Here is a 24919-nt window from a genome sequence, read left to right as displayed (position 1 = left end):
TTTGCTGAGACAAATACACATTGTTGTCGGTATTTAAAGTGTCATAATACAAATATAATATAACAGGACACATATTTTTACTTTTGATAATATCAATATATTATGCTGAGAAAAACCTTCTTTAAGTGGAAAATATGAATGCAAAACTTGTAATCGAAATGTCTTTCTATCTTGCTTTGCCACTTTTTAAGTACCTAACTGCATACTCGGTCCACCGCGGAACATAAATCACTGAAGTTCTTTTATCAGCTTGCATAAATACACATTGGGATTGATTGCAAAACAATACGAGCAATAACAGAGATTGCATAACGTCAATTAGGCATTTTGTGAATAAGAGATTTTTATTTTAAGTCAGCAGAGTGAATATAAAACTATAAAGCTTCACTTTAAATCTCTGTGTCGCAGTAAGCACCTCGACAGGCCGGCCTGAACTGTAGATGAGACACTGAAGCCAGGACTGAGGTGTAGGTTTCTCTTTTGTTATTCAACCCTAAAAACTGCATGGCTGAGGACGGTATTAATTACTCCAAGTTGTTTGAAGGTGAACACTGATCTAATACACACACACATGCACACACACATACACAAGCACACACACATACACAAATGCACACACGCACGCTCTGGCCTTGTATTCACTCTGAGTCTGAGGAATGCTGAGGTCAAAGAGAAAAGATGGGATTCCCTTTGAGTGAGGAGGGAGGCAGAGAGTGTGCAGAGCCAGATAAAATATCTTTGGACCTCCTCCTTTTCACTCCCGTCATCCACACAATGCAAAGAGGAATGTTATTCTTCTTTTTTGTTTTTAATCAGTTGCTCACTTAACAGAAATCCCCCTATAAAGAAAGTGCTATATTGTGTTTTGAATCATTGTTTCTGTTTCTGAAACTACATTCTTCTTCACACAAACACTGGATGCTGGTGATGAAAGTATTCATCAGGTCCACCTCCTCTCCTCCTCCTTTTCCCTCTGGTGCCTGTTTTGTCCTCAGGAGTCGTCCCAAATAACAGCCACACCGTACTGATCAAATGCATTTCTCAAATTCCACACTACAATAGCCTGTGCAAGAGCATGATAAGCGCTTTGGGTGTCAGACTCTGGATTTAGTGCCCAGTACCAACCCCACTCCCCCCTCCCTTAATTCTGTTCATCTGCCACCCCTTGCTTCTCTGCAATTGAGCCAACTCACCCCATCTCACCTCGGCAACACTAGTACATGTAATACAACACCGGCCTGGGCCAAGTCTCACAGGGCAAAACACAACACACCAGCTGCTGGCCCCTCTTTCTTTCTGCCGCTCTCTATAACACACACACACACACACACACACACACACACACACACACACACACACACACACACACACACACACACACACACACTGCTGATCAAAGACATAAGAAGTGCTCTGAAAGGGATAGCCTCTAACCAAACTTGTCTTATCTCAGAGAAGAAAATGTTTTCCTCAGTTTCCATAGCAGTTTTCCTGGGAAGTGATAACCAGAAGAGGATCCCGACCAGCAACACAAGCTCAATGCTTGTAGCTCCTGGAGTGTTGTAAATGTGCAAAGATTCAGTGACTTTAAGGAATATGTTTTTGGGGGAAATGAGCTTTTTTCGTATCTAACAAGATGAATACCACTTATGTTTGTACACTACCTCCACAGCTTACATCTGGTTAGCTTAGCTTAGCATAAGGACTGGAAACCGGGGGAACAGCTGTCAAAAGATGACAGAAATCAAATAAGCAAATCCCCGCAGTCAAACTGTTCCTGCAAAGGTGTTGCAGACCTTTGACGTAAAAGCGCTGTGAACTCACACTCGGTATATATGTTTCTATGTACGTGTGTTTATTCATGAGCATGTGTTTGCTATGGAAGAGGTCATTATTCCCATGCTGTTTGCCAGGCATTGAAGCTGCCTGTGACCTGCGGGTTAACAAGCCAGAGACCAGAGGAGCAACAAAACACACATGTACTCGCACATATGCAGAGCTATGGCTTGATGCTTTCCAGACGTGCTCTCTCTTTCTCTCCCTCCTACATCGCCTGGCACTCTCACCACTCTCCACATCTCGACCCCCCACCCCCCCCACCACACACACACACACACACACACACACACACACACACACACACACACACACACACACACACACACACACACACACACACACACACACACACACACACACACACACTATTGTACCTCCCCCATTCCACTCTTCTTATCAAAGTTGTTGCTTCTTCAGCTTCCCTTTCCCATGCAGTGCACAGACAAAACACTGAAGCTCTTCTCTTTGTTTCTTCCACACTCCTGTTTAATTCTCTTAATGATTCCAAGTGGTTACAATCTAAAACTCCGGCAAACCTGTTGGCATTTATGTGTACCAGCTCACCAAGTACGACTAGCGTGGGCAGTAAGACAGGTGAAGATATTGAAGGTCAGGCCGAACAAAAACAGAGACATGCGTGCTGACCTCAGGATTTGGCTGAACTTTAAGGTGCATTAACCGCTTCGCATTCGACACCCAGCCCGGAGCTTCTGTTAAAGCATAGGTCAACAAGCCTTTCAACAGACACACACAGAGGCGAGGACATAATGATAAAAGTGATGAAAGTGTATGATCCGAGTGCCTAGATAAACGCCATTGTTTGGATGGCATCTCGTAAATACAGCATCTAGACAGGCTATTACTGCAGAGCAGGTTAGGGCCAGTTAGTGCTCCAGGAACAGGCTGATGGATGAGAAGGTAAAAGTGCAATCACTCTCTGTGCTTATCTTTATCTTTCTCTATCAATATCGCTGTCTTTCTCTTGCTTTTTGCTCCCCCTGATCTCTCTATTAGAGACACATTGATCACCCGCCCCTGACATATCACCTGAGTAATGGCTAAGGGTGTCTGGGCATTAAAACAACCCCAGTAGAGCGCCAAGAGCTTCATCACGGCGACAAGGCAAATGGCTGTTCACATTATAAAGTGTGCCTCTGTGTATGTGTATGTGCGTGATCATAACGCAGGGGACTTTGCCATTAAGAGGAGACATCAAACCCAACCCAATAAGGATCCCAGACCACCTGAACTGCGACAAAGCGCAGCACCACTCAGCCACTTTAAGTCATTAATAATCTTTTCAGCGTGTGTTTTACATTCCTACAGCCACACTCTCAGTATTCTCAAGGGATATTTACACACTTCAAACCTCGAACTTACTTACTTTCTTGCTCAGAGTTAGAGAAGGTCGATACCACTCTTGTGATAAAGAGTGGGGTATCAATCTACTTATCCAGCCCTCAGCAAAACGAGATCAACTACAGTTGCAAGAAAATGTGAACCCTTTGGAATGACCTGGATCTCTGCATAAGTTGGTCATCAAATGTGTTCTGATCTTCATCTAAGTCACAACAATAGACAAACACAGTCTGCTTAAACTAATACCACACAAACAATTATATGTTTTCATGTTTTTATTGAACACACCATGTAAACATTCACAGTGCAGGGTGGAAAAAGTATGTGAACCCCAAGGCTAAAGACTTCTTCAAGAGCTACTTGGAGTCAGGAGTCAGCCAACCTGGAGTCCAATCAATGAGACGAGATTGGAGGTGTTGGTTAAAGCTGCCCTGCCCTATAAATAATACACACCAGTTTTGAATTTGCTATTCTTAAGAAGCATTGCCAGATGTGAACCATGCCTCGCACAGAAGAGCTCTCAGAAGACCTACCATTAAGAACTGTTGACTTGCATAAAGCTGGAAAGGGTTACAAAAGTATCTCTGAAAGCCTTGATGTTCATCAGTTCACGGTAAGACAAGTTGTCTATAAATGGAGAAAGCTCAGCACTGTTGCTACTCTCCCTAGGAGTGCCCGTCCTGTAAAGATGACTGCAAGAGCACAGCGCAGAATGCTCAATGAGGTGAAGAAGAATCCTAGAGTGTCAGTTAGAGACTTAAAGAAATCTCTGGCACATGCTGCTAACATCTCTGTTGACGAATCTACGATACGTAAAACACTGAACAAGAATGGAGTTCATGGGAGGACACCACGGAGGAAGCCACTGCTGTCCAGAAAAAACATTGCTGCACGTTTGAAGTTTGCAAAAGAGCACCCGGATGTTCCACAGCACGACTGGCAACATATTCTGTGGACAGATGAAACCACAGTTGAGTTGTTTGGAAGGAACACACAACGCTATGTGTGGAGAATCCAAAGGGTTCACATACTTTTTCTTGTTGCAACTGTATTCCCCACATTTTGTGGTAAATGATCTTATTTCACACTGCCTTACAGTATCACACATATATTCTGCATTCGCGTTGTCCAGCTTTTCAGACATGATGATCACTATTCAGTCATTCAGAAATATTCTAGTCTAATTCATCGGTCAAATGTACTTTGGGAACTTTTTAAATCTCTACTACAATGTGAATTAATGTGCTATGAGGTAGGGCAAAGTTTTCCACATCACAAGTGTGTACTAGTTTTACTGTTCATGAGTACAACAACATTCAAGTATTCTATTCTAATGATTCTAAGATCAATTTCAAACATTCAAGTTAATTCAGATTCAGGTACCACGTTAATTGTTTAAGTAATAACATTCATGTTGACCTTAAAACTGACTCCAAACAAAGTCCTTTTAATCATTTATTGGGCTGTTATCCCTCTAGTCTACACTGAACCCTGACTTGGACTTGATGGCAGTGGTGGATAGTAACAAAATGTATTCAGAACAAATACTGTAATTATGTCCAATTTGGAGGTGTTTGTACTATAATCACAATGCAGTAATTTAAAATATAAGATTCTAAAATGTGAGTACTTTTACTTTTTACAGAGTATTTCTACATTTTAGTTTTGCTACTTTTACTTTGGGAAAATATTTGAGTACTTCTTTCTCCACTGCTTGATGGAGACCCTACAATTTCAGACCCGTCTTGCTGTTTTGTGTCTCTCTCTGTGTTCTTTTCCACTGATTTGTTTCCCTTTAAGCAGAGGGCAGTCAGTGTGAGAGGGCAGAGGCAGTGAAACCCGCCGCTGGGGGAAGAGCGAGTGAGTGCCACGTTAGTGTGTGTGTGTGTGTGTGTGTGTGTGTGTGTGTGTGTGTGTGTGTGTGTGTGTGTGTGTGTGTGTGTGTGTGTGTGTGTGTGTGTGTGTGTGTGTGTGTGTGTGTGTGTGTGTGTGTGTGTGTGTGTGTGTGTGTGTGTGCGTGTTCAGTGTGATGTGATGCGGTGGGGAGTGGGGAGAGCCAAGGAGGAGGGGGTTGCTGAGATGAAGATCGAGAAGAAATTGGGAGAGGGGTTCAAAAAAGGGAGGCAACATGCCGTTACCATAGCAACTGTTTAGGGTTTGGATTATTTCCCCCTAACCATAATGGGCTAGTTTGGAGCATAATGAAACCAGTCTGGCTTTCCTGGCTCTCACACCCAGGGTCACATAAGCATGTGCACGCACGCACGCACGCACGCACGCATGCGCACACACACACACACACACACACACACACACACACACACACACACACACACACACACACACACACACACACACACACACACACACACACACACACACACACACACACACACACACACACACACACACACACACCACACACACACACACACACACACACACACACACACACACACACACACACACACACACACACACACACACACAGAGAGAGAGAGCTGAGAGAGTGACATATGTTTTGCTTTAGTACTTGTTTATGTTCATCCATTGAGAGCAGAACCATGGTTAACTATCAAATAAAGTGATGATCATAAAACAAGCACTTGTAAATAAACACTGCCGAGCTATAACATGGAGAGAGGCAGGGGAAAGGAAAAACAACGATGCAATATTAGTATAATATGAAAGATGCCTGTGCCTGAAAAATATGTTTTTTTTTTAAAACTTAACAACATCAAAGTGTTTGAAGATATTTTAAAGGTCCCTTGAACTGTACACAAATTCCCACTTTAACATCACAGATATACGACACCAAGTCTTTGCTACACACTGTTTAATATTCTGAAATTATATATTTATTTCTCATGTTATGATCCCGCTCGAGGCCATCCCCCCACCAAGAAGCATTGAGTTTTCTGGCGTACTGCTTTCAATAAGTGCGCTTATAACACTGTGTGTTAATGGGGCTTAAAGCCAGCGTATGCTACACATGGAGAGTAATAAGTCTCTATGTGTGTGTTAAAGAAGTTTGGAGGTTTGTGTCAAAGTGTGTGTATGTGGGTTAATGTCTCCTCTGTCTGAGTATAATGAGCTCCCCTGGGCCTCCCTCACCTTCCACCCCTCCTTCCATGCCTCCCTCATTTTCCCTAAACTTGGCCCTATTAACCCCTCGCTTCCCCCTGCATGTTTATTTAAGTAGGGGATGGTGGGGAGGAAAGGTGAGTCGAGCGCCTGTACACACGTTTATTTATACATAGGTAGGGCTTAGGATTTGAGGAGTACGAGGTGGTGGGGGGAACGAGTTGATGCAACTTGGATTTGTGTGTGTTGGGTCCAAGAAACTGCCGCATTTGTTGCCCTGAAACAAAAGGAAAAAGAGACAACAGCTCAGATGTTGGGTCAGTGGCTTCACACCTTGGATTGACCCAGTGGCGCATAATGCAGAGGTTAACTCTATCGCTAACATGCTGAACATGAAATCGCTGAGGGTGGCCGCTCGTCACCTCCAGTCTGACCTGAAACTTTAGGGATCAAGGGTCAGGAACTGCCCTTTACCGGTGAGGGTGTATCCCACCTCAGGGTGAACCTGAACAAAAACTTTATGACATGACCAAACTGCTGTCAGCGATCTAATGTACAAACACTTTGCAAACTATCTACACATATATGAACTCAAAAAGGTTTATCATTCCAACTGCGGGTTGGGAATTTTTTTCCCATTTAGCAGACATCTGATTATATTTGACCTAACTAGGCAAACGTGATATGGATACTGACGTTTGTTTATTAGACCTGACAGATATTTGAGGAAGTACTCACTAATCAAAATGGTTTATAGAAGTTAACATTTTGTAAACATGTTTATTTGCCTTCTTGCTTAACCAATACAAGAATATATTTAACAATCTTAAGACTGTACAGTCATATAAAGCAGGGGCCATTAGTTGATAACCTTAGCTTAGCATTAAGTCCAGAAATTACAATTATCTGTATAATATGTTTGACTATTTTTTGGCTGCGAAAAAGCATGAAATATTTTGTTCAGCTTTGCCTTAGATACATAATGTATTGTGCGGTTCGGAGAGAGGTACCTTTATTCTCATTTAACTCCTAGCAAGAAAGCACATTAGCATACTTCCCAAAATGTTTAACTGCTGCTTTAACACAACCATACTATTCCACAAGAGAACAAGTTTATCAATAGCACCATCTTCCTAAAGAGATGTCATCAGGACAGAAACAGCTTTTAACACCCATTTGTTTCAGGGTTGCATCTTGCAGAGTGAGAGTTGCCTCACTTGTGACCTCGGAGCTTATCTCTGACAGAAACTGAAAGTCAAATATTTGCTGTTTGTTTTTGGATCATGATAAAATAAACCTAAATCAGTGGCAGCATGTGCAATGAACACACTTTTTGAGTGACATTGATATTCAAAGCTTTGTCAAAAGCTTCAGTTGTAATAATTTTAACTGCAGTACAGTATTTTTATAAGGGTGTTTTGGACTGATGTGGTCACAAGCAGGGATAAAGTGATTTGCCCCGCCCAAGACATTCTTTGGTTCTCGAAGTTACTACTGATTTTTACAGAGTAACACACATCCTGTCAAATGTAACGGATATCCCACAGGGTCACACACAACAAACCAATTAAAAAAGAATGCAGCTATGATTCCTGTCATTTCTGTGTAATTTCTCGAACTAAGAGGCAGAGTCAGTTGTAGATATAGTAAGATAAGTGAAGTAGGTTGCATAATAGGCGCGTTCACACCGGAGTACTTTTCCCGTTTAGTTCCGTGAGGACCCCTTATTTTGCGTTCACACCAAAAAGAGTACTTAGTGCCGGGAACTTTTACCCCCATTTGTAGTGCCTGCTAGAGAGGTGGTACTATCCTGGGGAGAAAAAAGTACCAATTTATTTTGGCTGGGCGAATTGCAAACCACGCCCCGTAAAACTCTGAAAAGTTTTGTGAAGCCGCTGTCGGTACCATATGTGTTCGGGGGGCCGTCTCTTACCAATGACGTCACGCATTGTACGCATTGTGATTGGCTGTACGGTAATTTACCCAGGGGTGCTCGGGGCAAATCACATCTACAGATCATGATGAACCGAATTGAAGTATTCCTATACTCCTAGCGTGTGAAAATGTTTGTGAAAAATATGTCAAAAAAACATGAAAATGGAGCAATGGCTGTACGCCATTGGCTGTACGGCAACTCAAGAGGACCATCATACACGGTCAAATTCCGAACATTTAAACATAGCCTACACTTCATTCTTTACTTTGTCCGTTATTATATGTAGAAGATATTACTTTTTTTCCCGTGATGTTGTTTCCATAGCAACAACTTCAAACAGGAAGTTAACCTAAATTACATTTAAGACACTGCAACGAAAAGTAACAAAAACAATGTAAAATCCTTTTAACAAACAAATTGGGTTATTTACATAATTATGTTTACACTGTCGATTGTTATTTTGGGGGGACACACGACACATCAAATCACATCTACAGATCAAGCCGAAGCAAATGAAAGTACTCCCATACTCCTAGCGTGTGAAAATGTTTGTGAATAACGTGTGCAAAGTCTCCGAAAACGGAGCTAGTGGCTGTGATGCTAGCTTTGCGGCTAGCGGTTAGCATTTTCAATGGAAATATACATCAAAACATCATGTTTCTGTAAAAAGAAGGCCCCACTGATCAAAAAACCCCTCTATACTCTAGACAGCGTCCCCGAGCACCCCTGGGTAAATTACCGCACAGCCAATCACAATGTGTGACGTCATTACGTCGTGCCGTCACTGGTAAGAGACGGATCCCGAACACATATGGTTCCCCGAACACATATGGCACAGACACCGCCATTGTATTTGCTGGCATTAGCATTATTAGCATTAGCCCCACGCACCAACGGAGAGAGAATAATTTATGGCAACACAAAAAAAAACATGGGAGCGGTGGAGTGATGAGTCGGTGTCGGCGTTCTGGCGATTTACTCGGAAGGCTTCAACTGAAGCCAGTCCCCAACTCCGGGGACTTCCGGTCGGGGACTTTGAGTGGCAGTATACGCCGTGAAGTTGTTTGCGGCCTGCCAGTAAACCCAAAGCAGAAGAAGACGAAGTGACGTCAGCGGCATATTTGCGTAATCTTCCCTCAGGGAATTTATTCCGGTGTGAACGCGATCTGTACTTAGTTCCATGGGGGCACTAAGTGCCGGGGCACCAGTGGCGACTGGTCATTAGGGGCACAGCCCCACCTAGTGTCAGCAGAAAGTATTAAAAATAATGATTACAAAAAAATGCAAAAAATTAATTAAAAAATATATTAAATATATTTTAAGATGTTTAATCATCTGATTCGTCTGTACATTGCTGTTTTAGTCTGTGTTCTTCTAATTAGTGTCTACAGTGTGTGCCTATTGAGCTGTTTAGAGCCATGTGGGATAAAACCCGATCCTGCCCCTCCCTCTTACTGTCTACTCTAAGTCAATGGTGACTGTAAAAACTACACTGCGCATGCTCAGAATATCTTCCTATTTAATGTGTGTGGCAAAAAAATAATGACCATAGGGGCATAGAGCTGCCATCCCATACACCATCTCACATAATTCAGAGCTGATTGGCTGTAAATACGTGTGCCGCGAAAAGTGTGGTGTGTGAAGAGGAGGAGAGAGAGCTGCAGTGAGGCGTCCTAAAACCCGGAAGTAAGCTGCGCATGGCTTCCCTCGACAAAAAAGCAATGAGATTTCTCCATAGGATTTTAGAAAATAGCTCCAAATAAGATCTGTGGGAAACAAACCTGTTAGATAAATGCACGTTTTGTTCCGCCGGATAATATCCACATGTCTCCCCTACTTTTATAATTTTCGAATCATAAATCTATTGATTAGATTAGATTTATGATAGACTTTTGAAACTACAAGAACATAAGGAGGACTTTTACAAAAAAGTATTAGAGATTTTTATCCAGAAGGATAGCATGGACTTCATCTTCAAGTCAAGGTAAGACTGCAATTTTATTGAAAATGGGATCTTACTAAGAGAGAATAATTCAATATTTAAATGATAAAATTACATTTTTTGGGTATCCATCTGTTGAACTGTCTGTTTAAAATTAATTGAAGCATCAGACAAAAAAAGCTTTTGAAAATAATATTATATTTTGATTTAGGTCAAAATATAATATTTGTAAACCTGAAGAGTCAGTGCCAGTGCCTCACCAGCCATGAACCTCACGGCAGAAGCTTAAGACATCTAAGTTTTTTGTGCCCCACCACTTTTGTACATATAAAAACGCCACTGCGGGGCACTAAGTGCCGGGGCACTAAGTGCGGCAAAGTACTTGGTGTGAAAGCGGATTGGGTTTGTTATTGGCACTCTTTCTTTGGTGGGGATTTTTTTTCAACAGCTTTAGCAGGGGGGGCTCAAACCTCAGAATAGGAGATTGACCTCATCAGGGATTTCCCCGCAGCCCGACTCTTTCTTTCTGTTCTGTTATCACATGCACCTTATCCATCCTCCCTGCGGCCAGTTTGTGCCATTTAGGCCTCTTAAAGGAGGATTAAGGCCATGCTTCCACCTGAATGCACCTGATCTGAGTCCAGTCGTCTCTCTGTTATGACATCACAGCCATGTTGTTAAGGGATTTGACCCAAACAACAAAAAGGGGGCAGAACAGTTTCTAAGACTCTCTCACTGTTTTTTTGAAAATCGATGCTGCCAATGGAGTACTAAAAGGGCGAGTGAAAGGCAACAAGCAGAAAGAGAAACACAGGTTGACATCTTCCTAAGATAAATGTATGGGCTGACAGACACAGACAGCAAAGGTGAGACAGGGCGACGCCAGTAGGAAAAAGAACAAGGTTTGATGGAGGCGAAAGGCAGACAGAAAAATCTGGGGCCTTTTCAAGTGTTGCCCAGCGTTGGTTGGGTCTCAGAGCTGCTGCCAGTGTGCAGTTCTCAGTGCCACTCCAGCACAGTGAGCCTTTGTTACTGTGGTTCTCAGAGGAGCTCAGAGCCACTCCAGCTGGCCCGCTCTCAGCCAGGTTTTCACATGTCCCGCACTCACAATCAGGCACGGAGGGGAATAGTGGATACTGGGGAATTTTGAGCATGCTTTTTTTGTTCTCCTTTTCCAAAATAGCAACTAAAATCTTAAGTTGAAGAGCACACTGGGCAGAAGGTATAGATCAGCGATCCAGCATTTTAACAGCAAACAGTGCCCCTCTTTAAATGGAGGTCTTTGTTTTATTGCATTCACTGTGGTTACTACTCTGCTGGGAGCTCTAAATACAGCAGGAACAACACTCTACTGTACCACATTGAATCGTGCTATATACCAATACTACCACAGAGTCGGAATGCTCACGTTTGGCGCTCCAAGTGCTAAACATTTAAACATGGATGGAAAGTAACAATTGAATCACAATTAACTTTATTGCCGTGAGCGAGGAGTTGGTTTTGTGCACGCTTTGACATTCTGAAAGACTATTTCTTCTAATTCTACTTACACTTTAGTATTTGATGACCTATGACACACTTATCTACTATGTTGCAGACCTGAGGATAATTCAGTCAAAGCTGCTTTAACTAATATTTGTATTAACACTGGCTTACATGACTAGTTGTATGGGAAAGTGGTCGCTCATATAAACATACAAAGTATTATCACCTGATTCTGCAGATCCCCTTTTAGCGTCTTTCAGCTCTAAGTTTTGTCTTTACCGTTTTAGTCGAGTCTCATTGCTGTCATTGTCTTATTTTTATTCTTAGCACACAGCTCTGAAAATCTGTCAGTGATAACTTGAGCCTGTATGAAAGCATCATTATAGTTCTCAACTCATTTATTTAGTTTTTCTTTTATGTGTCACATATCTGTAGCTCACTGAAGAAAAAACAGAGTTGTCCCAAAGTCAGAGATGACCCCATCAATAGCAGCATTCATCACTCAGTAATAAGCAGTCTGTGTCTTCAGAGTTAAGAGGTGGAAATAAATCACAGCTTAAAAGCAGGAAGGCAACAGGAGGTTTAACAACAACCTTGCAGCTCCTCCTCCTCTCCTTCCACTCTTTCTGCACAGATGCACAGATAAGAGCAGACAATACACTTCTTTGAACGCAGACAGGGTTGAGAGGAGTTGACTGATGAGCACACACACATACATACAAATACACATACACACATTATCAGGCTTGTCAAGAGGTTTGTGACAGGAGCATCTCCTTGAGTGTGTTATCATCTCTCTTTATGACAAGTAAGGCTGCACTCTAAATTACACATCTCTGTGTCTGCAATCCTTTCTGTCGAACAAAACAGTCGCTTCTTTGCCGTCCCTCAGCAAAACAAAGCCTTTTTACATTTTTTACAACAAGTTATTGCAGGTACATGTAAACGCACGCACGCACGCACGCACGCACGCACGCACGCACGCACGCACGCACGCACGCACGCACGCACGCACGCACGCACACACACACACACACACACACACACACACACACACACACACACACACACACACACACACACACACACACACACACAGTTGCTCGTGCTGAGCGATGAGATGTTTGTGATAGGAGTGTATAAAACAAGCAGGCAGCTGAAAGGGCACTTTGCCACTTGGCACTGGGCCATTTTCCATTTAACATCCCCTCCTTTCTCCTTCAGTTCACCCTGCATGCATCAACCTGGAGTTGTTTCCACCTTGCTTCTGTCTTTTTTTGGTTCCTTTTACATTTGACCACACAACAATCCATCATACAGGAGTGTATTTGGGCGTAGAGGTACCCTTATGTTAGTGTGTGGCCAGATTATTTTAGTCTTAGAGAGCTTCTCTGTTCTGGTGATCAGATTGTCATCATCGGAGAGGAGCGAGGGAATAAGGACGTGGAGGAGGTAGAGCAGTGGGAAAGATTACCCAGGCCTCTGCAGGCGGAGCAGCAACACTTACAATAGTTTGGCAGGAATTCAAATCTCAGCTTTGTACCAACCCTTCTTTTCAGCTCCTCTCAGTTGTGCTTTTCCCGGCCTGCCTGTATCTGCATGAATGCCGTTCAATCAAATACTTTTAACCACCTTTCCCAAGATTAATTTGTGCCTGTCTTTCTCAATCTCCCGCCTACATATCCCAATTACCATTTGCCAAAACCACAACACACATTTAAAGCAGGCGGCCTGCAGTCAGTTTCTGAAGGTCAGGTTTGATGTGACAGCGAGTGGGAGGGGGGAGATTGGGAAAAGAGGGGGAACTGTTTAAACTGGCCATGATCCACGAGTCCTCCACGTCCAGTAAAGAGGGAGACGTGAGAGAGGGAGATGTGAGAGATAGAGCGAGGCAGTGTGGTGTGTTGCGACTCTATTATCATGATGTAAACATGAACACACAGATGTGGTTACCTGACACAGAGATTAACGATCACTTCTCTCAATCACCCCCCCCAGCCAACACGTGCGTCAGTGTGTGTTTCACTTTGAATTTACACGTGTTTCAATCCCGCTGATAGAAGGATGTATCTTTGATGATCATATGTGCCATTGACTGAAAGCCTTAAGAGTTTTATAAGACTGTTCTTTGCCTGACACATCGAGGGAGTTTTTCTACTTGTAGCTTGACACTTGATTCACTTTTCCCCCTAAAGTTGGCATGTTTTTAATGCAGTCAATGTCAAAGTCAAACAATAAAAGATGTGTTTAGTGCTACACAGATCTGATGTTTTGTATGCTGCTATTTTCTGGAAATACGCTTGATGAAAAGACACAAGCTAAAGTGAAAAGCCTTGCATTTATCTTTCTGATGAGGGCTGCATTCAGTCAGAGGCTGCCTGACTTACAGCTAGAGTCTATACATTTGGTACATTGGCTGTTTGGGCCGAATAAACACAGAATGCACACTCCAGTGGTTAAAAAAGGTGTCTGTCTGTCTCGGGAAAGATTTTGTCCCTGCAAATAGCGTTGAAACAGGCAGGATGTATGACAATAAGGGTCAGATGGTTCAAGATAGTGGGGCCAAGGGAGCAGCCCCAAGTACAGTTGGAAGATGGGTGGGGTCTGAGCGAGGGCATGGAAGTAAGAGGGTGGGAAGTAGGGAAGGGGCATCACATTTACGCCCCAGTCCTTTTTCTTTTTAAACCTAGACTTTCTTGCTGATCAGGTTTTCCAAAACTACAACAGTAATACATCTCTTGAAATCTCAGCCGATAGTCCATAACTTGCCAAATGTATCTGGAGAATATGTGTGTCCACAAAAGAGTCTCACAAAGGATGAGAAAAACTCCTCATAGCCAGACACACACACATACACTCACCAATTCCCCTCAGTGGAAACCTGATCCCCTTCATATTTCCAGTTCAAACGCTGAGAGAAATGTCTGAGAAATGCAATTTGGTGGAGAGGCTTGGCAACTCAAACAACAACAGCAGCAAAACCTAATGAACTTTGTGGGAAAAGATGAAAAGAAATGAGCTGCATGGTAGATATAATGTATGTGAGTGAGTATGAATAAAGACAGGTTCCCATAGTGTGGTTAGCTTAGAAGAAACACTGCTATCGACTATTTGTAGAAGACAAAAGCGTGCAGAACGATTCCCAAGTGCTGAATATGTGTGGGTGTGCAAAAAGTGAAGCGTGTGCTAATTTAACGATGCAGTTATCCTAGCTGTTGCATCATAGCAAGCAATGATTTGTTAAGTGTTTATCATTGATTATAATTGGGTCCGTGATGGAGAACAACTGAACACTGAACCATTTAACTTGTTTGTTTGCGAAGGCTGTTATTTGTTACAACAGCACAGGTCTAAATTGCACAACTGTCTTAGTGTATTACTGATATCCATCTGGGTGGGGAAATAGTGAAATCAACAGTGTTTGTTTTCATTTCAAAAAGACACAGTTCACCATCAATGTTTCATTAAAAAACAGCCTGGAGGGATGGATAAGTGCTACAACAGAGGACAAAGAAATGTAGCAAAGGAAAGACAAAGGAGGAAGGACACAGGGAGCAGCCCTAAACCAGCTAATCTATTTACAAGGCGTATGATCTTGGTGCTTTTTAATATTCCAAATGTAGAATAAAGTTCAGGACATTATTCATGTTTATTCCTCTCCATCAGCTGAATGGTCGTGCACTGGCAGGTAGGCAGGCACTCTCTCATTGGACCAGTGCGAGCTTGCCAAGCTATAAAAAAAGCTATAAAAATCACCCCCAGAACCGCTCAGATGCTGGCCATATGGCCGCGAGTTTAACAAGGACAAACTGCACCTCCTCACAGCTGCCTGCTCTCCTGGGTTCAATCCTTTTCTGTTGCTGCTTTTTTCTTCTTTAATTTTCTTCCCATTTATTTGAGCTCTTTGTCCCCTTTCCTGTATCTGCTTACCCAGTTAAGATATTTTCTCTTTATATTGGCCATTGAATTAACTTATTTTGTTGCCATTGTCTCTTTTTGTGTTGCAGAACTGACAACAATGCAAAAGCAAAAATAGTTACCGTTTATCGTGTACTGCATCTGCGACAGTCCAAACCATAAAAGTTGAGGGTTTTTATTTTACTTTGAGCTCTGACACCAACATTTTTTTAAATGTCTTGTGGTTGTTCTTGCCATATTGAGCCCATTATGCTGATTTAAGGCTTATATTATGTTAATTCAACAACCATGCATTTAACTTACATTTGTTTTCTTTTAGATAATTGAAAACAACTGAATTGAAGATGGCAAAACACCAACAAGCACTCCCTTTCTTCAACTCCTCAGTCATTTGTCAACAATAAGGGATTTCAGTCTACAAGTACACTCGTGCCGACAATTCTTCATCCCATGGGCCCCATTTCTTTTCAGCCGGGCTTCAGGTCTGCCGCCCTGTCATTAGCTCTGAGCTTTAATTAACGGACCCACCTGTCACCGCGCTGCACACAGACACCGCAGGTCATACGGGGGACGCTGGGGAATTCCCGCTAAAACGGTACTGCTCATCAGATTACGGAGCCCGCCTGTACAGTTGTTGATGTGCTACAAAGAAAGCAGCGCAGCAGAGAATCATTCCGACCACAGGTGTTGCGGTTGAGGTAGGACTCGTCTCGCCCGGCATGCTTGTGTGTGTTTGTACATGAAGTGCAGAGACCTGGATGAGCGGTCGGGTAGAGAGCAATGCTAATGGGGACATCTGTGGGATTGGGAGCGCGGAAAGCGAGGAGCAGCGGGTTTGTTGGTTGTCTGCCATGCTAACAAGCAGAGTTAAAAGCCCATAGTGACAGCCCTATTAGAGCCTAATGGAGGCTGAGACAGCTGAGACCCTGAGACCCTGACACACACACACACACACACACACACACACACACACACACACACACACACACACACACACACACACACACACACACACACACACACACACACACACACACACACACACACACACACACACACACACACACACACACACACACACACACACACACACACACACACACACACACACACACACACACACACACACACACACACACACACACACACACACACACACACACAATAAAAGTCAACCACGCCCCAAGAACAACCAAGTGACTCCCCCCTGAGCTCCACCGCCTGTCTTTACCTTCATCCCTCCTGTCCTCCATCCCTGTAGTTAAAGATCTTTATGGGTGAGGGAGTGGCACAGGGACGGAGAGATTGGATGGGCTCTCATGCTATCAGCCATCCCTGGAGGTAACAAAAGGTCAAGGACTCTCATTTTTCATCTCAGCCAATTACCCTCCCAGTCCAACCCAGCTTTCCTCTGCCTCTCCATCTGGCCCTCTTCCCCCCGCTGCGCTCAACCAGTCCTCTAATCGCATTCACTCCGCCTCACATGAATGCACACACATACAGTACATGTCACTCCTCACACACATGCACACACAGTCCCACACTGTCCTCCAAATGAAAAGCTCAAATAGGATGACAAACTACAACTGTACAATAAATTAAGTCAAGCTTGATAAAAAAAAAGGAAAAGGAAAATTCCCCTGCAATTAACATTCCTCTTCCTACAGAGATCCTCCCCAAGCTTCATCCATTTGTGCTCTGGGCTATAACAGATAAATAGACAGTGCTGGGTCCCTGCTGTATGCAGTCCTGTAAGGGTGTCTCAGACTATGGTCTTGTTGTGTGTTTGGGCGACCCTGCGGTGGAGTCCAACTCAAGTCCTGGGAGAGGCTTTGGCAAGGCCTGACCTTCTATCGGTCTGTGGTATGCAAAATATGTTGCAGGAAACAAGCTGAACATCTATCTGTCTACATAAAAAGAGGGGACTGTTTGCCTGCAGGCCATATGAAGGGACACTGCAGAGGATAGAGAGCTGGACTGCTGTTGGAGCTGTCAAATGTGTGTGTGTGTGTGTGTGTGTGTGTGTGTGTGTGTGTGTGTGTGTGTGTGTGTGTGTGTGTGTGTGTGTGTGTGTGTGTGTGTGTGTGTGTGTGTGTGTGTGTGTGTGTGTGTGTGTGTGTGTGTTGGGAGGCAGTGGGCGGGAGGCACTAGGCGTGGGTGATGTTGGCGATTACTTCTAAGAGGGACTACAATTAACCCTTAGCTTCTCTGTGACCCTCTCATTCACATACTTAACCCCTCCCAGAGGTCAGAGGGCAACAGGCTCTAAGTGGCCTGTGGGTCCCTAACAGGGCAATTCACAAATGAATCTGTGATAGTGAGAAGGAACCAGAAGCCTACAGAGCAGTAAAACACAGATAGAGAGGTATTTAGTATGTTAGCATTCATAGTATGTGAGTTAAAGTGCCAGTCATTGCTATTGTAATAAACAATACACTTTACCAGGTACCATTTTATATACCTGTTATACTGTATGTTGAGCAGTCAGGTGGACCAATCTGCAGGCATCATTAATACAAACTCAGATGAAGAGGTCATTTATGATTGTGCATCTATCTGGAAAATAATAAAAAATATTGCTTCTACCAAATGTAATTAAAAGGATAACCTTCAACGAGACAGGACACAGATAGCAAAGTGAAAACACACATTATAGTTTGCATATGCAATGAAAAAGGCTTTTTGAGGGGAATTTAATTGTGCCAGATGTGCCAGATGTGCTGTAATGTGTATTAATATATACATTCTTTGAAAAGGAAATGTGGGAAAACACATGTTGCCATCTTAGTTTAGCATATTAGCATGGTGCATTTGAGGTAGTACAGTTGAGGCCAATAGGCATTAGATGATGAAAAAAAGTATTTAAATGTATATAAGATCTTTCACGACATATCTAACTTCCAAATTCTTTAAATACTGCAGCCATAAAAATGTAAATGTTTCACTCATTAAACTCTGACGTACAGTAGCCTCCTGTGGCTTCAATTCAATACTGTGAGAGACCGAGATAGCAGAGAAAGCGTGGAAGAAAATATTTAATCTAATTTGAAGTTACTTAAAGACAAATATTGTGTTTTGGGAATTTCAGGGCTCAATGTTTCATGGAAGTGGATTTTGTGTAACATGTATATCGCATGGCATTGGGTTTTGGCAGGCTTCTGTTGCATCAGCAAAGTTAATGGCTATAAGTTACACTGCTATAAACCTTTTGTATTCATCCCTAATTTCTTTTTTGATTCGGATAAGGTGAAGTTTACTGCACGTCACGCTGACATTGGAATTTATAGGAGGCAGAGAACGTGCACATAGATCATGAGTGAGTCAAGAAGTGAGGAAAGAGACCTTTTGCCTCTTCCTCTCCACAATAGCTGTTCCTCCTAAAGTTCCACCAAACAACCCCGAATGTCAGCCAAGATAAGGGATTTAATGTTACTCATTAAGTGTGTTTGCACTGTGTTTATCACCAAGCGTGAACCTCCACTGTGATTCCAAGGCGATGAGAGTCCCTGGACCCCAGGAGGTACTCACAGTTTGGGTATGCTCTCCATGGAGACCTCCTGGCTCCTGGTGCAGAGAACTGGAGCCAGGCCGCCTAGTGGCTCCCCAGAGAGACCGGAGGGGAGTATGGAGAGGCCAAGAGTTTATAAGGTAGGGGGATGATTAGTCAACCAGATATGCAGCCGTTGGCCACAGGGTTTTGATCCAGTGTGGACACATCTGCACAATACATTTTGCTCAATTAGTCACACAAAATGGTGTAATTTAGAAAGACACACAACAAATCAGAGCTAACCCCTGAGTATTGCCATCTGTTCACATGTCTCCGGTCTTAAATATGGATCATACATGTATTTTCCAACCTGATCTCACCAGAATGCGTGACTCCACCACGACTCCTTAACACCGCATTGCGTGGTGGACTCACGAACTTTGTTACATTTACGTGTCTGCACCACGCAAACAACCCCAATGTAAAGTGAATGAGGCTCCTTTGTCGTGGTGCACACACGCATTTCTACAACGTCCTGCAGTGAACTTTTATTCTATAAAACGTTTTTAAAATCTACTTTATAGCTTGTAGTAACTCACGGGAGGCTTCTTTTATTTTATTTGTATTCATAATAATTTTTATTTTTCGTCAGAATGTATTATGGTGCATTAGTTACGAATTTTTGTTCTCAAAAAACAGTGCATTGCGTGCAATACAACTGTGATTTTTATTAAATTAGTTAGTTTTTAAGGAAGGCCAGAGCTTCAGCTGTGCCAAATAGATTGTTCCCTTTTAGTTAACGTTTTTTAAAAGAACATTATATTCCGATTTGATCTTGTCCCCTTTATTGTATTACGGAGAGCAATGTGAGCATCCATTCCCATTGGATAACGGAGGATTTTACCCCGGAAGTAAGTATTCTCCTTACTGTCGATTGATTTTACAGTGCTATCTGCACTACTCATCAACTCAAAAACACCAGATTATCCTTGTTGATTACACAACATTGATTGGTTTAAGTTGTGTGCAATGCTTTTGTAATTTTCCCCTTCGATTCGGAGAAACAAATATTTGTTCAGTTTAGGATGGCCGAAGACACTACACTACCCAGAATCCTCAGCTATTGTTCCCGTTGCCTCAAGCTCTGTGATTGGTTGACCTCCAACTGCATTCCATATAGAAAAAACGTTTCGTAAAAGATAAATCATACTTTATTCAGCAGTGCTTGCTTTACTCTTTGAAAGTCATCACATGAATGCATTGTAAATATTACACATCTGTCGTAGTTCTTTATTTATCTACAGAGATCTGGCCTCAAAATAGACCGGAAACTATTATTTTACCGTTCTGTTTTAATTTCACAATAAAGTTAGTAGTAATAATTTGTTTTGATATTATTGTTTTTTATTAACTACTCATGTTAAGACCATCTTTTCTGTGTTGCTGTGGGGTTTTTCCATCGCTTTTGTGTTACAAATATCAAAACAATAACAGAATATATCCGTCGTAAACTAAACCAGAAACAGCAGTATATTTTATTTTGTTAACACTGTAAACTTGACAGCTTTTTAACCTATGTTTTTAACTCATACCTCCTACTGGTTAAAGCACGTTATTACACGTTTAGAGTAATATTGAAATCTTGAAAAGGGATGTCCAAAATAGCAATTATATACAGTTTTTAATGAACTATTTGTAGAGAATGTATATACTTTATAGAGATCTGCAGATAAATATTTAGTCTTCTCAAGCACCAACAATCATTACATTACATTACATTACATTGCATTTAGCTGACGCTTTTATCCAAAGCGACTTACAATAAGTGCGTTCGACCAACAAAATACAAGCTTGAAGAAAACAGAATCATATAAGTACATCAGGTTTCATAGAGCCAAAACATTTCAAGTGCTACTCAACTGGCTTTAGATAAGCCAGTCCTCCAATCAAATATCTCTCCTGATTGTTGGCACTTGACAATCACCTTCCCTGTATTTTACTCAGGTGTAACTAAAGTCTGCTTTAAGGGTTGTTTATATTTCACATCATTAATCAGAATCTGTAAAGTAACTAAAATAAATGTAGTGGAGTAAAAATACCAGGTTAACCTTAAAGAAAGCCCTCAGGATTATAAAAGACCCCCATCACCCCAGCCACAAACTGTTCTGTCTGCTGCCGTCTGGCACAACAGCCGCATTCTAGGAGAGGATGTGGCTGTTGTGGAGGACTACAAGTACCTGGGAGTGCAGTGTAATACAACCTTGCTGTACATTTTACACATACATAATCTGTTCAATATTTGATATTCCATATTCCATTGTCATATATTTTCGAATATGTATATTTGCATATATAATATCTACATGTATATTTTCTATTTCAACACGTATATTTTCTATTTTCTTTTTTTTCTATTCTTGTTTATTTGTAGTTTTGTTTTATTGTAAAATGCCTTGTCTTTTATGCTGCTGCAACAAAAACAATGTCCCAAATTGGGATCAATAAAGTACCATCTTATCTTATCTTATTTTATCTTACATCCGGACTAAAACCACCAGACTCAGGGACATTTTCATCCCACAGGCCATAAGACTATTAAACACCTGAACTTTGAAAGGCTTTTTTTTTTTTTTTTTTGATGGCTGCTACTTAGAAATGATTTGTCTAATATATCATATTCCAATCCCTTGTATAGACTCTTATTGCACTATTTCACTTTTTACTATTTTTCTTTTTGTATTGACTTGCACTATTTTTTCTGTGTATCTGTTTTATTGTGTAGCACTGTTGGAGGAGCCTGTGACCAAAGGGGGGGGGGGGGGGGGGGGTGTAGGAGACGTTCGATTCCTGTTTTGAATAGTGTGCCGTCGATGGGTTTCATTCCATATCAAAATGCTGTTTGTTGCTCAGCAAACTTCTCGCACTGCCACTCCAACATCCAATCACAGAGCTTGAGGACAAATCACGGGGTTTGTCAAGCAAAGCACATGGTGTAGTCCCAAACTATAGCTGAGGATTCTGGGTAGTGTAGTGTCTTCGGCCATCCTAAACTGAACAAATATTTGTTTCTCCGAATCGAAGGGGAAAATTACAAAAGCATTGTACACAACTTAAACCAATTAATGTTGTGTAATCAACAAGGATAATCTGGTGTTTTTGAGTTGATGAGTAGTGCAGATATCATTGTAAAATCAATTGACAGTAAGGGGAATACTTACTTCCGGGTGTAAAATCCTCCGTTATCCAATGGGAATGGACGCTCACATTGCTCTCCGTAATACAATAAAGGGGACATGATCAAATAGGAATATAATGTTCTTTTAAAAAATGTTAACTAAAGGGAACAATCTATTGGACACAGCTGAAGCTCTGGCCTTCCTTAAAAACTAACTAATTTAATAAAAATCACAGTTGTATTACACGCAATGCACTGTTTTTTGAGAACAAAAATTCGTAAATAATGCACCATAATACATTCTGACGAAAAATAAAAATTATTATGAATACAAATAAAATAAAAGAAGCCTCCCGCGAGTTACTACAAGCTATAAAGTAGATTTTAAAAACGTTTTATAGAATAAAAGCTCACTGCAGGACGTTGTAGAAATGCGTGTGTGCACCACGACAAAGGAGCCTCATTCACTTTACATTGGGGTTGTTTGCGTGGTGCAGACACGTAAATGTAACAAAGTTCGTGAGTCCACCACGCAATGCGGTGTTAAGGAGTCGTGGTGGAGTCACGCATTCTGGTGAGATCAGGTTGGTATTTTCTGTACATAAAGACTTTGACAGTTCGGCTTAAAGTGAACAATGGTCAAAGAGACGCGAGGAGGATACGTTTTTTCTCTCAATGTTTTAAAGAACCTGTCAGCACTTATTCTGAAATGAAAAGAAGACAGAAAATGAGGGAAAGACAACAAAAACACAGCTGGTAGTGTGAGATGAGAGGGAAAAGTCTCAGGTTGAAGTTGTGAAAACACACTCTCGCTCTGCTTTGAATACCTAAGTTTCCTCTTGTTAGGGGAACTACGATCCACCATCCAGTGGTTTTTACTCTGACCAGTTTACTCCCTCTTCTTTTCATTTCAGTTGGTGCGTCTCCACTTCGTGTTGCAGTTTACACACTGAATAACCTACTAGGTGGATACACTGGTTTTGGCTTGTGAAGCAGTACGGCCCACGCACTCTTCCAGTAAGCAGATGCCACTGACAGTGATTCATTAGAGGTTCATGATAGCTTCTAGTTAAGTGCAGATAAAAATGCCTCATGGGTGTTTTGTGCAGTCATCAATATTACTAATATTTTCAAGAGAAATTGTCTATTTTTCCACCTACACTCTCTTCCTTCATTTCTATAATTCTGTTCCTCCTTTTTAAACTCTTTCTAATTCAGAGCCAAAATGTCTTGAAACTGTCAGTCAATTTGAGCAGGTTGGGTTTCCTGGATTATGATTCCACTGCTCTTGATCCTTGCTGGCGCTGAAATGCTGCTGACAGAGACAAATGCACTGCTGTCCACAGAGCTGACATTCACACTAGTGTGTCAGAGGAAGACGTTAAAGTCTTACACCCTCTGCACTCGTAGCGATGACTCTGTTGGTGTATAGGCCCATAGAATGAGAATGGAAACACCGCCTCGCTTCAGGGCCTATTTGACCACACGACAGTAATGCTAAAATGTTTGAATAAGCCTGGGTGTCAGGAAATGTCATACATTTGATCATTTGGTTCAGATTCCTGTTAAACAGAGGTTTATGTATTATACATTAAGGCTATTCAAAGAAGAAGGGCCCGTTGGAAGTCAGGAATTCTTGCTCTTCAGTACAAACGTGAGGAGCGTGATTACAGAGAAGATTCCCAGTTAGGCAGGATCAGCGGGTGCACAGCAGATTATTGTTTGAATTACATGAACATAAGAACAGTCTTTATATCTGCAGGTCTGTCATTTGCCTCACGTGCAATTCTTCTAGTGGGTCATTATGTTGTACACAACCACATGCACACATGCGCACAGGAGGACATGCACATGCAGGGTGCAACCGCAAACATTATGCAGTGCCAGTCACAAATAACCCTCATTACATTTCCTCTTGACTTACCAACTTAATGTCTAACTTAGCATTGTAATGTGTGAGGAAATACAAATGAAGACATGAAGTGATCTATTCAAGTGAGTAAAAACAATGTCTAAACTTCAAGTTCTGGGTTAGTGTTTCCCAGCATGGGGACTAAGCAGGTTTGTAAGGCATTGTCAACTTCCTTGTTGGATTGGTTGACCAGTTTTGACGAAGTTCTAGCTAAACATGTCAACATATGAACTTTGTGACCTCTCCTTTCAGGCACACATCCCATGTCTTTGTTTTCCTATTTTATTACTTCTGTACAGTGGACAGAGGTACGATTTCCCCCAATGACACAATCATTGTTTACTATTCTGGTCATGGAAACAATCTGAATATCTCTATCGCCCCATGGAGGACTGACGTCTGTTTCTTACACCAGTGCGTCAAGTATGTTCACTGGGGTTGCCTATTTGTGCCAACTCTCGCCAGGTCTTCACGGTGGAGAGGTCATGTGGGTTTGTCACCATCTTTCACCAAAAGAATACAGAAGCCATAACGAATTCAAGGCATATATTCTCAGCAAAAGGGATTTTAATCTATAGTTTGACCTACATTTTAAGCATAGCTTCAAACAGAGGTATCTCAGATCCGTCAGAACTAAAGCAAAGTAATAAAACAGATTCATATTTGCTTACTTAAGTGGCCCCCTCTCTCCATCTGTCTGTCTTTCATCCCTCTCTTGGAGCAATGTTGCCGAGGTCCAGTTTCATGGGCTTAAATTGAATCACTTAAAAAAACGTTGT

General features: G+C 41.9%; 1 long non-coding RNA gene across 1 annotated transcript in view; it reads right to left on the bottom strand.

The window, feature by feature from the left end:
- Positions 1 to 3518: 3518 nt before the first annotated feature.
- LOC139433744 (uncharacterized) overlaps positions 3519 to 24919 on the bottom strand; it is a 39708-nt gene continuing 18307 nt past the window's right edge. Inside the window, exon 3 of the long non-coding RNA XR_011643132.1 lies at positions 3519 to 4147. This is a non-coding gene — a long non-coding RNA (uncharacterized lncRNA). The remainder of the gene's footprint in view (positions 4148 to 24919) is intronic.

Source organism: Pseudochaenichthys georgianus, chromosome 4 (assembly GCF_902827115.2).
Source record: "Pseudochaenichthys georgianus chromosome 4, fPseGeo1.2, whole genome shotgun sequence".
Classification (NCBI taxonomy): Eukaryota; Metazoa; Chordata; class Actinopteri; order Perciformes; family Channichthyidae; genus Pseudochaenichthys; species Pseudochaenichthys georgianus.
The sequence above is the reverse complement of the archived record's forward strand: the minus strand, read 5'-3'. Positions and strand labels throughout refer to the sequence as shown.